The sequence below is a fragment of the Phacochoerus africanus genome, chromosome 7 (genome assembly GCF_016906955.1).
Source record: "Phacochoerus africanus isolate WHEZ1 chromosome 7, ROS_Pafr_v1, whole genome shotgun sequence".
Lineage (NCBI taxonomy): Eukaryota > Metazoa > Chordata > Mammalia > Artiodactyla > Suidae > Phacochoerus > Phacochoerus africanus.
This window is the reverse complement of record NC_062550.1, coordinates 90,441,819-90,455,923: the sequence shown is the minus strand read 5'-3', so window position 1 is coordinate 90,455,923 and position 14,105 is coordinate 90,441,819.

The window sequence follows — 14,105 nt, the reverse complement described above, 5'->3', positions numbered from 1 at the left end:
GGGCAAAAGACCTGAGTAGACATTTTTCCAAGGAACATGTACAGATGGCCAACAAGCACATGACAAAAAGCTAAACATCCCTGATTATTAGAGAAATGCAAATCAAAACTACCATGAGATATCACCTCACACCAGTCAGAATGGCCATCATTAATAAGTTCACAAACAACAAATGCTGGAGGGAGTGTGGAAAAAAAGGAACCCTCCTGCACTGTTGGTGGAAATACAAGCTTTACAATCACTATGGAGATCAGTATGGAGATGCCTTAGAAATCTATACATAGAACTACCATATGATCCAGCAATCCCACTCTTGAGCTTATACCCAGACAAAACTTGCCTTAAAAAAGACTCATGCACCCACATGTTCATTGCAGCTCTATTCACAATAGCCAAGACATGGAAACAACCCAAATGTCCATCCACAGACGATTGGATTAGGAAGATGTATATATACACAATGGAATACTACTCGGTCATAAAAAAGAATGACATAATGCCATTTGCAGCAACATGGATGGAACTAGAGACTCTCATCCTGAGTGAAGTAAGTCAGAAAGAGAAAGACAAATACCACATGATATCACTTATATCTGGAATCTGATAAACAGCACAAATGAACCTTTCCACAGAAAAGAAAATCATGGACTTAGAGAACAGATTTGTGGTTGCCAAGGGGGAGGGCGTGGGAGTGGAATGGATTGGGAGCTTGGGGTTAATAGATACAAACTATTGCCTTTGGAATGGATTAGCAATGAGATCCTGCTGTGTAGCACTGGGAACTATGTCTAGTCACTTAAGACGGAGCATGAGAATGTCTGAAAATAGAATGTGTACATGTATGTGTAACTGGGTCACCATGCTGTACGGTAGGACAAAAAATCGTATTGGGGAAATAACTATTAAGAAATTATATAGATTTTTGCTGTACAATAATGTAGCCACTAGCCACATGTAGCTATTTATGTATAAATTAATTTAAATGAAATAAAAAACTCAGTTTCTTGGTCTCTGTACCCACATTTCAGGAGCTTAACATCTACTATATTAATGACTTAATGGCTATTATCTTGGGCAACACTGACCTAAAACATTTCCATCATTTCAGTAAGTTCTATCGGATAGAACTTTTCTAGACTTTTCTAGAACTGTTCTAGAACTGTTCTAGAACTTTTCTAGAACTGTTCTAGACTTTTTGTATACCTGAACAATAATTTCTCACATCTTGCAGAGGCATTTTCATTGAAATGTGGCTGAGGGCAATTGTTAGGACTTCTCTTTTGAGAAGGAAGTTTTTGAAATAAGGCATTGCTCTCGGAGTTTGTCTTTATCAATCAGGGTCCTGGTAGGAAAATCACACCAATCTTTCCTACCAGGACATGTGTGGATAGAGTTGAGAGAACTAACAAAAAAATGTTAGGGTCACCAGAGGAAGCTGTTGTTATTTCAGGCTGAAGGGGTATTTGAATTGTGGGAGGTGTCACCCAACATTGCTATGGCCCTAGTGGAACATGGCTTCTAAGAGAAATGTGGTCAAAGCAGAGAAGCAGGAAAGGAACTCCAACCTCTCTTCTCCTGACTTCCAGCCTCCAGCCAAACCCAACCTGAAGCCACCCAGCAAGCAGCCTGGGAGGGAGAGTCTGTAGGGTGAGTCTCCTGCAGTACAAAACAGAGAGAAAGGTAGAGGGTAAATCTAAAATGAAGGAAGAACTGGAAAATAGCTAGCACCATGGTTAAGGGCATTATACCAAAGTCTTCAGTCCCATTTAGTTATATTTACTTTAGAGGTTAAAAAAAAGAAGTTTCCTTCTCTAGAGGGATAGCAACATTTTAGCATCATGAATAACAAGAAAAACGCTTCCCCTTTGCTGTGCCTTCCAGAAGATTAGAGCAAACTTTATAGTCCAGTGTGGGAGAGCATCGGGATTGCCTGTCTGAGCTTGTTTTTCCCCTGGCCAATACCTCTTATTTGTGTTTTACTTTGTCCTGTTGTTTTATTTTTAATTTATAGTTTGAAACTTTATTGTAAGCATTTCTCTGTTTACAGTGTGAAGTGAGAATAAAACAGACGAATAGATTAATTTGAGTCCTTTCCTTTTTTTTTTAATGACTTCAGCTTCCACCTGAAGCTAGAAAAATAATAGCAAGTAAAACCCCAAAAGAAGCAAATGAAAGGAAAAAAAGATTAGAGAACTCAATGCAATAGAAAATCAATTGCGAAAATCAATGAAATTAAAATTTCTTTGATTTTTTTTATTCCCTTGATAATGATTTTTATTTTTTTCCATTATATTAAAAAAAGCCAACTGATAAAAATGTCTTTGAGATCAATAAAATTGATAAACTTTTAGCCAGACTGATGAAAGGAAAAAGCAAAACCCTAAATTACCGATATCAAGGAAGGGAAGTGACATCATGGCAGATTCTATAGATAATTCTGACAAAAAAATACCAAATCTAAATGGCTATACTGATGAATTCTTTGGTATACTTAAAGAAGAAAATATCCGAATCCTCAACAGATGCTTCCAGGAAATTGAAGAAGGGATAATTCTGAACTCATTCTTTGAGGTCAGTATTAGTCTAATACCAAAATCACAAGAAAATCATAAACCAGTATTTATCAGAATACAGATGCAAAAGTACTAAATAAAATGTTAGCAATTGGAATCCAATGATGTCTAAAAAAATGATAATATATATTACTTAGCAAGGCTTATCTCAATGCAAATTTGGGCTAACATAAGATTAATGTAATTTGCTATGTTAATAGACTAATGTATGTTAATCATACATTAACTGTATGATTCATCTGTCTGTTTAAGTTGAGGGATAGTTGATTTACAGTATATGTTTCAATATACAACACAGTGATTCACAGTTTTTAAAGATCGTACTTCATTTATAGTTATAAAATACTAGTTATATTCCCTGTGCTGTATAATATATCCTTGTAGCTTATTTATTTTATACATAGTAGGTTGTATCTCTTAGTCCCCTACCCCTATCTTGCCCCTACCTTAGTTTTTTAAAAGTGTGTCTGATAACTAGTATCTGGATGTTCTATGCATTTGTTTCTATTCTACACTTTTCCTCTGAGTAGTTGGTCCCATTGTGTCATCTGGTCTTCTTGAATATTTCTTTACTGAGTGATTGATATGAAAAATTGCCTTTGAGTCTCTGACTGCTATTGTCTTCTCCCAGAGAAGATTTACTTTGACTGTTGGCAGGCAGCTAGGCTAGGGGAATGAGCACCTTATGCCATAGTAACCCCATCAGGGATTGAGGTGATTCCAAGTAGAGTTTAAATGTGTAGTTTATTCTTTAGGTGTAACCCTTCAGAGTTCCAAGTCAACTCTTGGGGTTCAACAGGATCATTCTACTTGGCAAGTCAGGACTCTCATTTTTGTTTTGCCACCTCTCCAGTGGTTTTCAAAGTTCTGCTTACCTTTCACCAATAAGGTTTAGATGTATTACTGTGTAGTTGAAGTAAACAGAATGCCAGGCAAATTAATACTGTAGATAATCACTGTATATTACTAGCAAAGTCTTATTTTATGTATTAAATTTTCAAGTTTCACCTACTTAGATAGATGGAGCTCTTAAAGACTACAGAGATAAGATAAAGAGATAGTCTGTTTAGGTTTATGTTATTTAGGGGAAATTCAAGGATGTGGCTATAAAAACTGTAGTTAGAGCCTCTGAAAGGAAAAAAGGTGTCTTTTAGTAGAGCAGTTGATTTTTAAAATGTGGTTTGGTAAGCCCTGAGAATTCCCAAGTTCCTTTTGGGGGTCTGTGAAGTCAAAAGTATGTTCCTGACAGTACTAAGACATTGTCTTTTTGATTCTTATTTTCTCATGTGCATAGAGTGAAGTGTTTCTTTGGTTTTGTGACATGCTGTTACATCACTGTCCTGAGGTCTAATGGAATGGCTTCTTGTATATTCGTGTACTTCCGAAGGCAAGCTCTTTGGAATCTTCAGTAATTGTGAACAGTGTAGAAGACACCTGAGACTGGCGGAGGCCCTGTGCTAACACCTCTTCAGCTGGTAGAAGGACACTTCAGAAGATTAAGGGCATGGCCTCCCATTAGTCAGATATGCACTTATTAGTAGCAGTGATTAAGTCAAGAGTGAGAGAAGCATACCTAGAAAATAATTGTGGGTATGACTTTTGGCTTTTGGCACACTGGATTGACTGGAATCAAATACATAGACGTCCACAAAGTGTTTTAAACAGTTGGTTTAGCAGAAGCATGGCTGCCATCTAGGACTAAAAGATTAAAGCTTTTCAAAAAATATTTAAAAATCCCTAAGCCCTCCACTTTCTAAAGCAAGAGGCAGACGGAGAAAGTTGTTCACTTTCCAAAATGGCTTATCTTCCAAAGCCCCTTTCAGCAGTGGCTGAGGAGGAGGATGGAAAAGGAAGGACACCTTGAAGAGCAGTGCAGAACGGTGGAGAGCTATGGGTTTGGGAGGTGGTTTCTCAGGGGGCGGAACCCAGGCCGGATTAAGGAACGTCTCCCATCCACAGAGCAGTTGTGGTCCAGTTGGATTTCAGAATTTCTGTAGGTCAGTGATTGCTAGAGCCTCCCATTCGTAAAGGGGAGTATTTATTGCACGTATCCTGTCCTAGTTTCACTGTTTGTAGACTCTCTTTCTCTCTGTCTGTCTCTGTCTCTGTCTCTCTCTCAGGTGTGGGGGGCATATAGCTCATTCTTCTGTTCTCTGAGCAAAGAGCGATCCATTGTTCTTATGAAGGTAAAACATCTGAATCTAGTGTCGATTATAAGATCCTAAACTGAGCCTGATGCTGTGATTGGATGTGACATTTGTTAGAGTCCTTCGATGGGGGTAAGCATACCCCGCATTTGGGAGGAACATGAATTACGCTAGCCCAGAGGCCAGAGTGTTATATATCGCATTATTGTCACCAGACCTAAACCCCTAGCTGTATCCCTGCCCTTCGCTATTTGACTGCAGTCCTACAGCTACTGAAGAGGTGGAGTGTGTTTCCTCACGCTGTGACTTTGGGTTTGGCCATGTGGCTTATTTTGGCCAATAAAGTAGAAATGAAACTGTCCAAGCCTAGGCTTTAAGAGGTCTTGCATGTTTCCACCTGCTCTCTTGTACCTCCAACATGGACCTTAAAAAACAAAACTAAACACAAAAAGCTACCTTGGCTTTCTGCGGGTCCCAAGGAAAATGAGACATGTGAAGCAGTGCTCTCGGCCAAGCTGCTCTGCCAGACCCAGCGGAGTCCAGCCCAAGTGACCCTTCAGATCTCTGGGAGCAAATGCCTACCTCTGGCTGGCACTGAGAGTTTTTTGGTTGTTTATTACGCAGCAACAGATAACTGATAAACATCTTGACTCATCTCTAGTCCAGCTGCTGAAATTTGGAGCCTTGTCATGCTTTGCTGAGATTTACCATAAGAGCCTTTTAACCAGGCTTTCTGCCTTCCTCTGTTTCTTCTCATCTGTTGTGGACACTTCTGCTGTAGTCACCCAAAAGGCAAATCTAATTGTCCTATCGACAGAAAAAGGCCATGTGTGTGGCATCCTCACACCTTTTTCTTTTTTTTTTTTGAAATGGCCGCACCCACAGTGCATGGAAGTTCCCACCTCTGCAGCAGCCCAAGTCTCTGCAGTCAGATTCTTAACCCACTGTACCACAACAGGAACTCCTTGGTGTGGTATCCTGATCCTCCCTTGAAGACTTGTTTTGTTTTGGTGTTTTTTTTTTTTTTTTTTTGGCCACCCAGTGGCATGTGAAAATTCCCAGGCTAAGTACTAAATCCGAGCCACAGTTGTGACCTATGTCACAGCTGCAGCAGCTCTGGATCTGTGCTGAGCTGGGAATCTAGCCTGCATCCCAGTGCTCCAGAGATGCCACTGATCCCATTGCACCACGGTGGGAACTCCCCTTGAAGACTTTTCTCCTGCTACTCCACACTCCCTGCCCCAGATATCTCAGTGTCAGGTTCCAGAGAGTGCCATGCAATTTCATAGCTCTGGGCAATCACTTTCCTTGTTCTCTCTGCCTGGCAAACCAGTAGCGATCCTTCATGACACTTACCACATCACTTCTTTTGTGACGTTTTCCCATGACCTAAGGGCCACCATGCTCTCTTCCGTGCATCCCCAAATTCATTTCCTATCACTATTATAATTCTTACAGAATTGGAGTGATTTGTCTCCAGGTCTCTCTCCCCACTGGGCAGAGGCCGTTTTGGAAATCTTTCTGTAGGTGCCATGTCTCGTGTGACACTTTGACCTCAATAGTGGTTCAATGTCACCTCGTATCTAATTTTATCAGTTGTTGAATAATGTGGAAAACATGTAGGGATTGTTATAAATTATTAATTTCTGGGAGTTCCCGTTGCGGCTCAGCTGGTTACAAACCTGACTAGCATCCACCAAGGTGTGGGTTTGATCCTTGGCCTCATTCATTGGGTTAAGGATCCTGCATTGCCGTGAGCTGTAGTGCAGGCCGGCAGCTGCAGTTCCAATTTGACCCCTAGCCTGGGAACTTTAATATGTCTCAGGTGTGGCCCCCAAAAAACGACAAAGAATTCACTAATTTCTGTATGATACCTATGATATTTGCAATAAACGGGGAATGTGGTTAACCATGATTCTTCCTTCTTCACACATATCGAATGGTAGTACTTACAGTAGTAGGATAAATTTATAAACATAGAAAAATGACAATAACGACTGAAGATAGTTGACATGCCCTTGATGTAGATATTGTGGGAATTTTCCAAGTGAAACCTGACAACCAGCTCACATAAAATTAAAACGTCAGAAATCAATTATGCTTCATTTTGCATTCAGAGAAATTGAACTTTTCAGAATTTGTCTGAAGCACGTCTTATGTCAAAAGACACCTACTCTATTATTTGAATACTAGTGAAATGAGAAAACATTTTATTTCTCATTTTTAAGATGATCATGCACACTAAGTCTTTATCTGCCAGAATGAAAGAATGAAGAATATTTGGATGTCTAAATATTGCTGTCATCATTGAACTCTCTCTAAATATCAAAGTTATCTGGCAAAGAACGAAGTTGCCTGAATTTAATAGGAGGGAACATCTGGAATGTGGGTCATGCAAAGGAGCTTGTGCAAGAGAAGATGGAGAGGAAAGTGGGGACGGATCAAGGAGGGCTCTGGGGAGTTCCCAGAATGGCCCAGTGGAAGTGAATCCGACTAGCATCCATGAGGAGTCAGGTTTGATCCCTGGCTCTGCTCAATGGATTGAGGATCTGGCATTGCCTTGAGCTGTGGTGTAGGTCACAGATATGTCTCAGATCCTCCAGTGCTGTGGCTCTGGCGTAGGCCGGCAGCTACAGCTCCAATTTGACCCCTAGCCTGGGAATCTCCATGGGCCCTAACAAGTGGGTGTGGCCCTAAAAAGACAAAAAAAAAAGGGGGGGAGGCTCTGGGAGACATGGCTAAGAGGTTAGCATTTATCCAATAAACAAAGGCACAAAGTATGCAGACCCTTAAATGTGGCCACATCCTCAGCTCTGTTAGGTGCCTGTAGCTGACATCCATTGTGTACAACAAGTTTGGCTGCTTAGGTCTGAATGGGGAAGGGGACCTCCTTGAGCATGGGTGTGAGGTGATTTTGGTAGATAAGTAGGATCTCCCAGATCTAGAAGTTTGACTTGGCTGGGGTTCCTCTCAGGATGAGTGGTAGATAATACTTTTAGACATTATCCGCCAGTCTGGACAACTCCCCAGAAGATTCCATTCCAGATCGTGCTTCAGTAGAGAGGTTTCAACTAACAGGGCTCACCTTTGCTCAAGTTTTTCATCATTCATTCATTCAGTGCACAGTAGTCACCTCCTGTGTGCTAGAAACTGGGCATTGTACCACGGAGCACATGCATCAATCCAGTAGAAAAGACACACATAAACTGACTAATCATATGCTGAGAATGGGGAAACGGTATATGAACAGGGCACGTCTGGAGGCAGCAGAAAGGGGCATTAGCTGCAATCTGAAAAGGCAGAGTAGCATCTAAGAAGGCTTCCTAGAGGAAAGAGGAGGTAAAAGTTCTGAACTGAGAACTAAAGTAATTACTTGGGTGTGCCTCCCAGGTAGGAGGCTGGAAGGAGCATGCACAGAACCTGTAACGGCCCCTCAGGGAAAGCAGGGTGTAAGTTGCAGAGATGAGCCATGTCGGATCATCAAGAGCCTTGGGAGCTCACCAAGGTGCTGGGATTGTCTTTGGAGGATAAAGAGGAACCAATAAAAGCACCTGTTGTGGCTCAGCTGTAACGAACCCTACTAGTATCCATGAGGATATGGGTTTAATCCCTGGCCTCACTCAGTGGGTTAAGGATTGGTGTTGCTGTGAGCTGTGGTGTAGGACACAGACACGGCTTGGATCCCACGTTGCTGTGGCTATGGCATAGGCCAGCAGCCGCAGCTATGTTTCAACCCCTTGCCTGGGAACTTCCATATGCCATGGGTGTGGCCCTAAAAAGACTTAAAAAAAAAAAAAGGAAAAGGAACGAATAAACAAATTTAGAACAATGATTCTGACTTCAGTGAAGAGAATGGTTTTGAGACGAATTAGACTAAGGGCAGTGGTATTGTTTTGGTCTGTTTGAGCTGCTGTAACAAAATACGATGATTGGATGGCTTATAAACAACAGAAATGTAGCAATGTATTTTCACAGTCCTGGAGGCTGGGGAGTCCAGGATCAAGATGCTGGCAGATTTGGGCCTGTTTCTGGTACACAGAAGACACCATCTCACTGTGTCTCCACCATGAGGATGGGAGAAGGAGTGAGGCCACGAGTGTGGCCTCCTATAAGAACACCAGTTCTATTCAGGAGGCACTCTTGTGACTTAATCACCTCCAAAAGCTTCCCTCTCCTAAAACCATCACCTTGGGAGTTAGGATTTCAGCAAATGAATTTGGGGGGCACAGAGGCATTCAGACATAGCATTCCTCATTTAGGAGACTTTTTCCAGGGAAGAAACACTGAAGGCCTCAACCATCAAAAGACTGGAGAACTATTTGGAAGGTGAAATAAGCAGAGCTTGATCAGAGATAGTGGATTTAAATCAGAATGCTTCTAGAAGCTATCTGTGTGAACAGATACTGACTCACAGATTTTGAAAAACTTTCGGTTTCCAAAAGAGACAGGTTGGGGGTGGGGGATGGGCTGCGGGTTTGGGATGGAAATGCTATAAAATCGGGTTGTGCTGATCATTGTACAACTATAAATGTAATAGAATTCATTGAGTAATTAAACAAAATAAAATAAATTAGAAGCTACCTGTTACACATAAGGTAGGCTATTGGTTTGAGAAGGCTATTTATTTATTTATTTAATTTTTGTTTTTTTAGGGCCACACCCATGGCATATGGAGGTTCCCAGGCTAGAGGTCCAATTGGAGCCGCAGCTGCCGGCCTAGCCACAGCCACAGCAACACCAGATCCGAGCCACATCTGCAACCTACACCACAGCTCACGGCAACGCCCACTGAGTAAGGCCAGGGATCGAACCCACAACCTAGTGGTTCCTAGTTGGATTTATTTCTGCTGCGCCATGACGGGAACTCCTGAGAAGGTTTTTTAACGTTTAATAATTATCCTATAAGCTCCAGTTTTCAAAGTGTTTTAAGCATTAGAGGTCTGAATAGAAATTTAACAGTTTCAACAGAATGCTCAACATGTATTTGAGCATTCCTCCCTTTATTACGTATAGATGTGAATTGTTGTGATTTGTTTTTAGTACTGACTCATCTTTTTGATTGGGGGACAAATTCTACATGGTCGGGAGGATTACTCTTTTTATATACTGTTGTGTCTTTTCCCCTGGTATTTTATTTCAGAGTTTCATTTCTATGTTCATAAGCAATATAAAAGAATAATTATCTTTCCTAGATTTTTGTGCAGGGGATAAGTTAATTTCTTAACAAAATTAGGTCAAATTAAATGATATATTTTTATCTGGTCTAGAGTTTTGTATTAAAAATGATGTTATAAAGTTATATTTGTACCACATATATTTATCATACGACCTATGGGTTTATTTTATAATCAAGATGAACCGTCTTTTTATGCCTGTCTTATGTAACTTGGAACATAATATCTTCAACCTAAATTATTATAGAGGCTCTGAATCCCCTCTTTGCTATTATTATATATAAATTGACCATATAAATCATAACAACGACTTATTTGATGTTGGGTCATCAACTAATTATAAAATTATTCCTGTGGGAAGACACTGACTCAAAGAGCCGAGGTAAAAAAGCATTGAAGCAAGAACGACTGTGGACTGTTTTGTGTGCTGTTGTGTGTTGTGCAGTCAGTGTGCTCTTCCATTTGTTTTCCTATGGTTTTTGTTTTTGTTTCTTTTATTGTCTTTTTGTCTTTTTTTTAGGGCCGCTCCCACGGCATATGGAGGTTCCCAGGCTAGGGGTCTAATTGGAGCTGTAGTTGCCAGCCTACACCACAGCCACAGCAAGGCGGGATCCGAGCTGTGTCTGCGACCTACACCACAGTTCACGGCAATGCCAGATCCTTGACCCACTGAGTGAGGCCAGGGATTGAACCTGCAACCTCATGGTTCCTATTCAGATTTGTTTTCGCTGCGCCACGATGGGAACTCCTGTTTTTCTTTTAATCCTTAAATTCTTTCTTAGGCAAAGAAACTTCAAAGAATGAAAGCCTGGGTGTGAGGAGGGAGTTACATATTCTATTGTAAAATAGAGCAAATCAAGTTCAAGCATTCAGTTGTCACTTCACTTTATTGGGGAGTCGGCTACAAATGCATTTAATTTTGTTCTAACTGCTTTATTCTTTCAATTGTCCCTTTACTATTTAAGCCATTTAGGGAGGGAAAAAAAAGTAAGAAACAAATGACAGCAACAAAAACATCTTTACTACCTTAGAATGTGTATTAGTTTTTGTTTTTTTGTGTGTGTTTGTTTTTTTTTTTTAGGGTCACACCTGTGGCACATAGAAGTTCCCAGGTTAGGGGTCGAATCAGAGCTACAGCTGCTGGCCTACATCACAGCCACAGCAACGTAGGATCCGAGCCATGTCTGCAATCTACACCACAGCTCATGGCAGGGATCGAACCCATGTCCTCATGGGTCCTCGTCAGGATCCTAGTCAGGTTCATTACTTCTGAGCCACAAATGGGAACCCCCAAGTTTTATTTTTCCGTATTGCAAATTGCCACAAATTAGCAGCTTCAAACAACCCACATTCAGAGTCACACAGTCTCTCGAGGCCACTGATTTAGGACCTTAATTTTATCAGCAAGATTTCTTCACCTTCACTGTATTGTTTTGACTCCAAGTAAGACACAAGTTTTACCCACACTCAAGTGTAAGGGATTAGACAGAATAAGAACACAAGGAAGCAGTATTCATTGGAGCCACCCTAGAACGTTTCTAGCAGTGAGTTTTATCTTACCACATATTTCATATATTAATGTGTTATTAGAAGTTGTCCTTTTTCTTTTACATAGAAGGAAAGGGACAGTTGCTCATGACTGCGGTTGTCCGCTGCTGCCTGGAGGGAGATGAGTCTAGTTAGGATACCTTTTAATGGTGCAGAGAGTAGACCACAGTAACATGATCGAGGGAACGGCAGAAGAGCTTGAAAGAATTTGACAGATTCAAGATATTTTATGGAGAGGCAGTTGCCAGAAACTAGATATGGAGAGTGAAGGAGAGGGAATTTCTGGCCTCCATGGCTAGATGAATGGTGGTACCTAGAAAGAAGAGTAGAAAGTGAACATACTTGGAGATGTAGGAAACCAAGAGGTCTGCTTTGCGGATGTTGAGATGTGTATGTTGGAGGGTCTGACGGAGACCTATGGGTCTCAAGCTCAGACAAGTCTGTCTAAATAATAACGGTTCCCAGATATCTATGGGCAACTGATTTTTGACCAAGTTGCCAAGACCATTCAATGGGGGAAAGAACAATTTCTTCAACAAATGGTGCTGGGACAACTGGCTATCCACAGGCAAAAGAATGGAGTTAGACCTTTATCTCACATCATTTACAAACATTAAAATGAGAACTCGAAAAACCTAAATTCAAGAGCTAAAACTTTAAAACCCTTAAAAGAAAACATAAGGGCAAATCTTTATGATATTGGATTTGGTCATAATTTTGGCACTAAAGCAAAAGTGGCAATAGCAAAAAAAGGCTAATCTGGACTTCATCGAAGTTCGAAACTCTTATGCGCTAAAGAACATTATCAAGAGAGTAAAAAGTCTACCTATGGAATGGGAGATAATATTTGTAAATTGTATATATACTAAGGGTCTAGTCTCCAAAATACATAAAGAACTCCTACAATTCAACAACAAAAAGACAAACTACCCAATTTAAAAATGGGTAAAGGACTGGAATAGACATTTTTCCAAATGAGACCTATAAATAGCTAAAAAGTGCATGAAAAGATGCTCAATATCATTAGTCATTAGGCAAATGCAAGTCAAAACCACAAAGAGATGGCACTGTGCGTCTGCCAGGATGGCCATAATTTAAAAAAACGAAAATATCATCTTGACAAGGATGTGAAGAAATTGGAACCCTCATACACTGCTGGTGGAAATATAAAATGATACAGCCAATATGGAGAACAGTTTACCAGTTCTTCAATAAGTTAGACAGAAATACCAGAGGACCCACCAATTTCAATCCTAGGTAGATATCCAGAAAACATTGAAAAGTGGTATTCAAGCAAAACTTGTACACCGATGATTATAGCAGCATTACTCACAGTAGCTAAAAAGATGAAAACAACTCAAATGCCTATAAACTGGTGAATGGGTAAACAAATATGGTATATCCATACAATGGAATATTTTATATCCAGACAAAGGGATGAATACTTATACATGGTACAACATGGATGAACCTTGAAAACATTATGCTTATAAGAGAAAGGAGTCAGACGCAAAAGGTCACATATTGTAAGATTCTATTTATGCAGAATTTCCAGAATAGGAAAGTGCATAGAGACACAAAGCAGATTAGTGATTTCCAGGGATTACGGCTGGGGGAATATGGAAAGTGACGGCTCCATAGGTCTGGAGTTTCCATTTAAGACGATGGTAAAAGTCTGGAAGTGGATAATAGTGATGGTTGCATAACCTTGGGAATATACTCAGTGCCATTGAATTGTATACTTTAAATGGGTGAGGAGTTCCTGCTGTGGCACAGCAGGTTAATGACCCAACTGCAGTGGTTCAGGTCACTGTGGAGGGGTGGTTTTGATCCTCAGCCTGGCACAATGGGTTAAGGATCTGGTGTTGCTGCAGCTGTAGTGTAGCTTGCAGCTGTGGCTCAGATTTATGGGTGCAGCCAAAAAATAAAAGGGTGAAAATGGTAAATTTTATGTTATACATAATTTACCACAGTCAAAAACAAATAATGAGATTTGTTGGCCTCTAGATGTTAATGAAGGCTTTGCAAAGGATGGGGTCATGTAAAGAGAAGGTACAGAATGAGAGGAGGGGCTGTGGTCAAGATTTAAGGAATTCTAACATTTTATTTTATTTTGGCTGCACCTTTGGCATGTGGAAGTTCCTGGGCCAGGGATACACCCCGCGCTGTAACCAGAGAGGTAGAAGTGACAATGCCAGACTCTTAACTTGCTGAGCCACCAGAGGAATTTCAGAATTCTAACATTTTAAGGGACAAGCAGAGAGGCGTGCTTCAGTACCAGAGACTGAAAAGGAGCCCAATGAGGAGTAGGAGAGGAAATGGGAAACGTGCTATCAGCATGTAGTTAGTGAGATGCTGCTGAAGGTAATGAGGTGCTGTCAATGGCTGAGAAACAGTGATGAGATCAAAGCTTTTCCTTAGGAAACATCATCTGGCGATAGTGTGTAAGGCAGATTGGAGGAGAACCTGGAGTGAAGGGAGGCAGTTCTATTCCCAGGAAAAAAAGGTAGGTGAGATTTAAGCAATGGCATGGAGGTAGAAAAATTTGGCAACATGCTGGGTTTTTTTTTTTTTTTTTTGGGCTTTTACAGCTTGGGGGTTTGGACCTGAGATGTTTTATTAACAGAAACATAAAGATTCAACATTTCTCAGGCCAGTGTGTG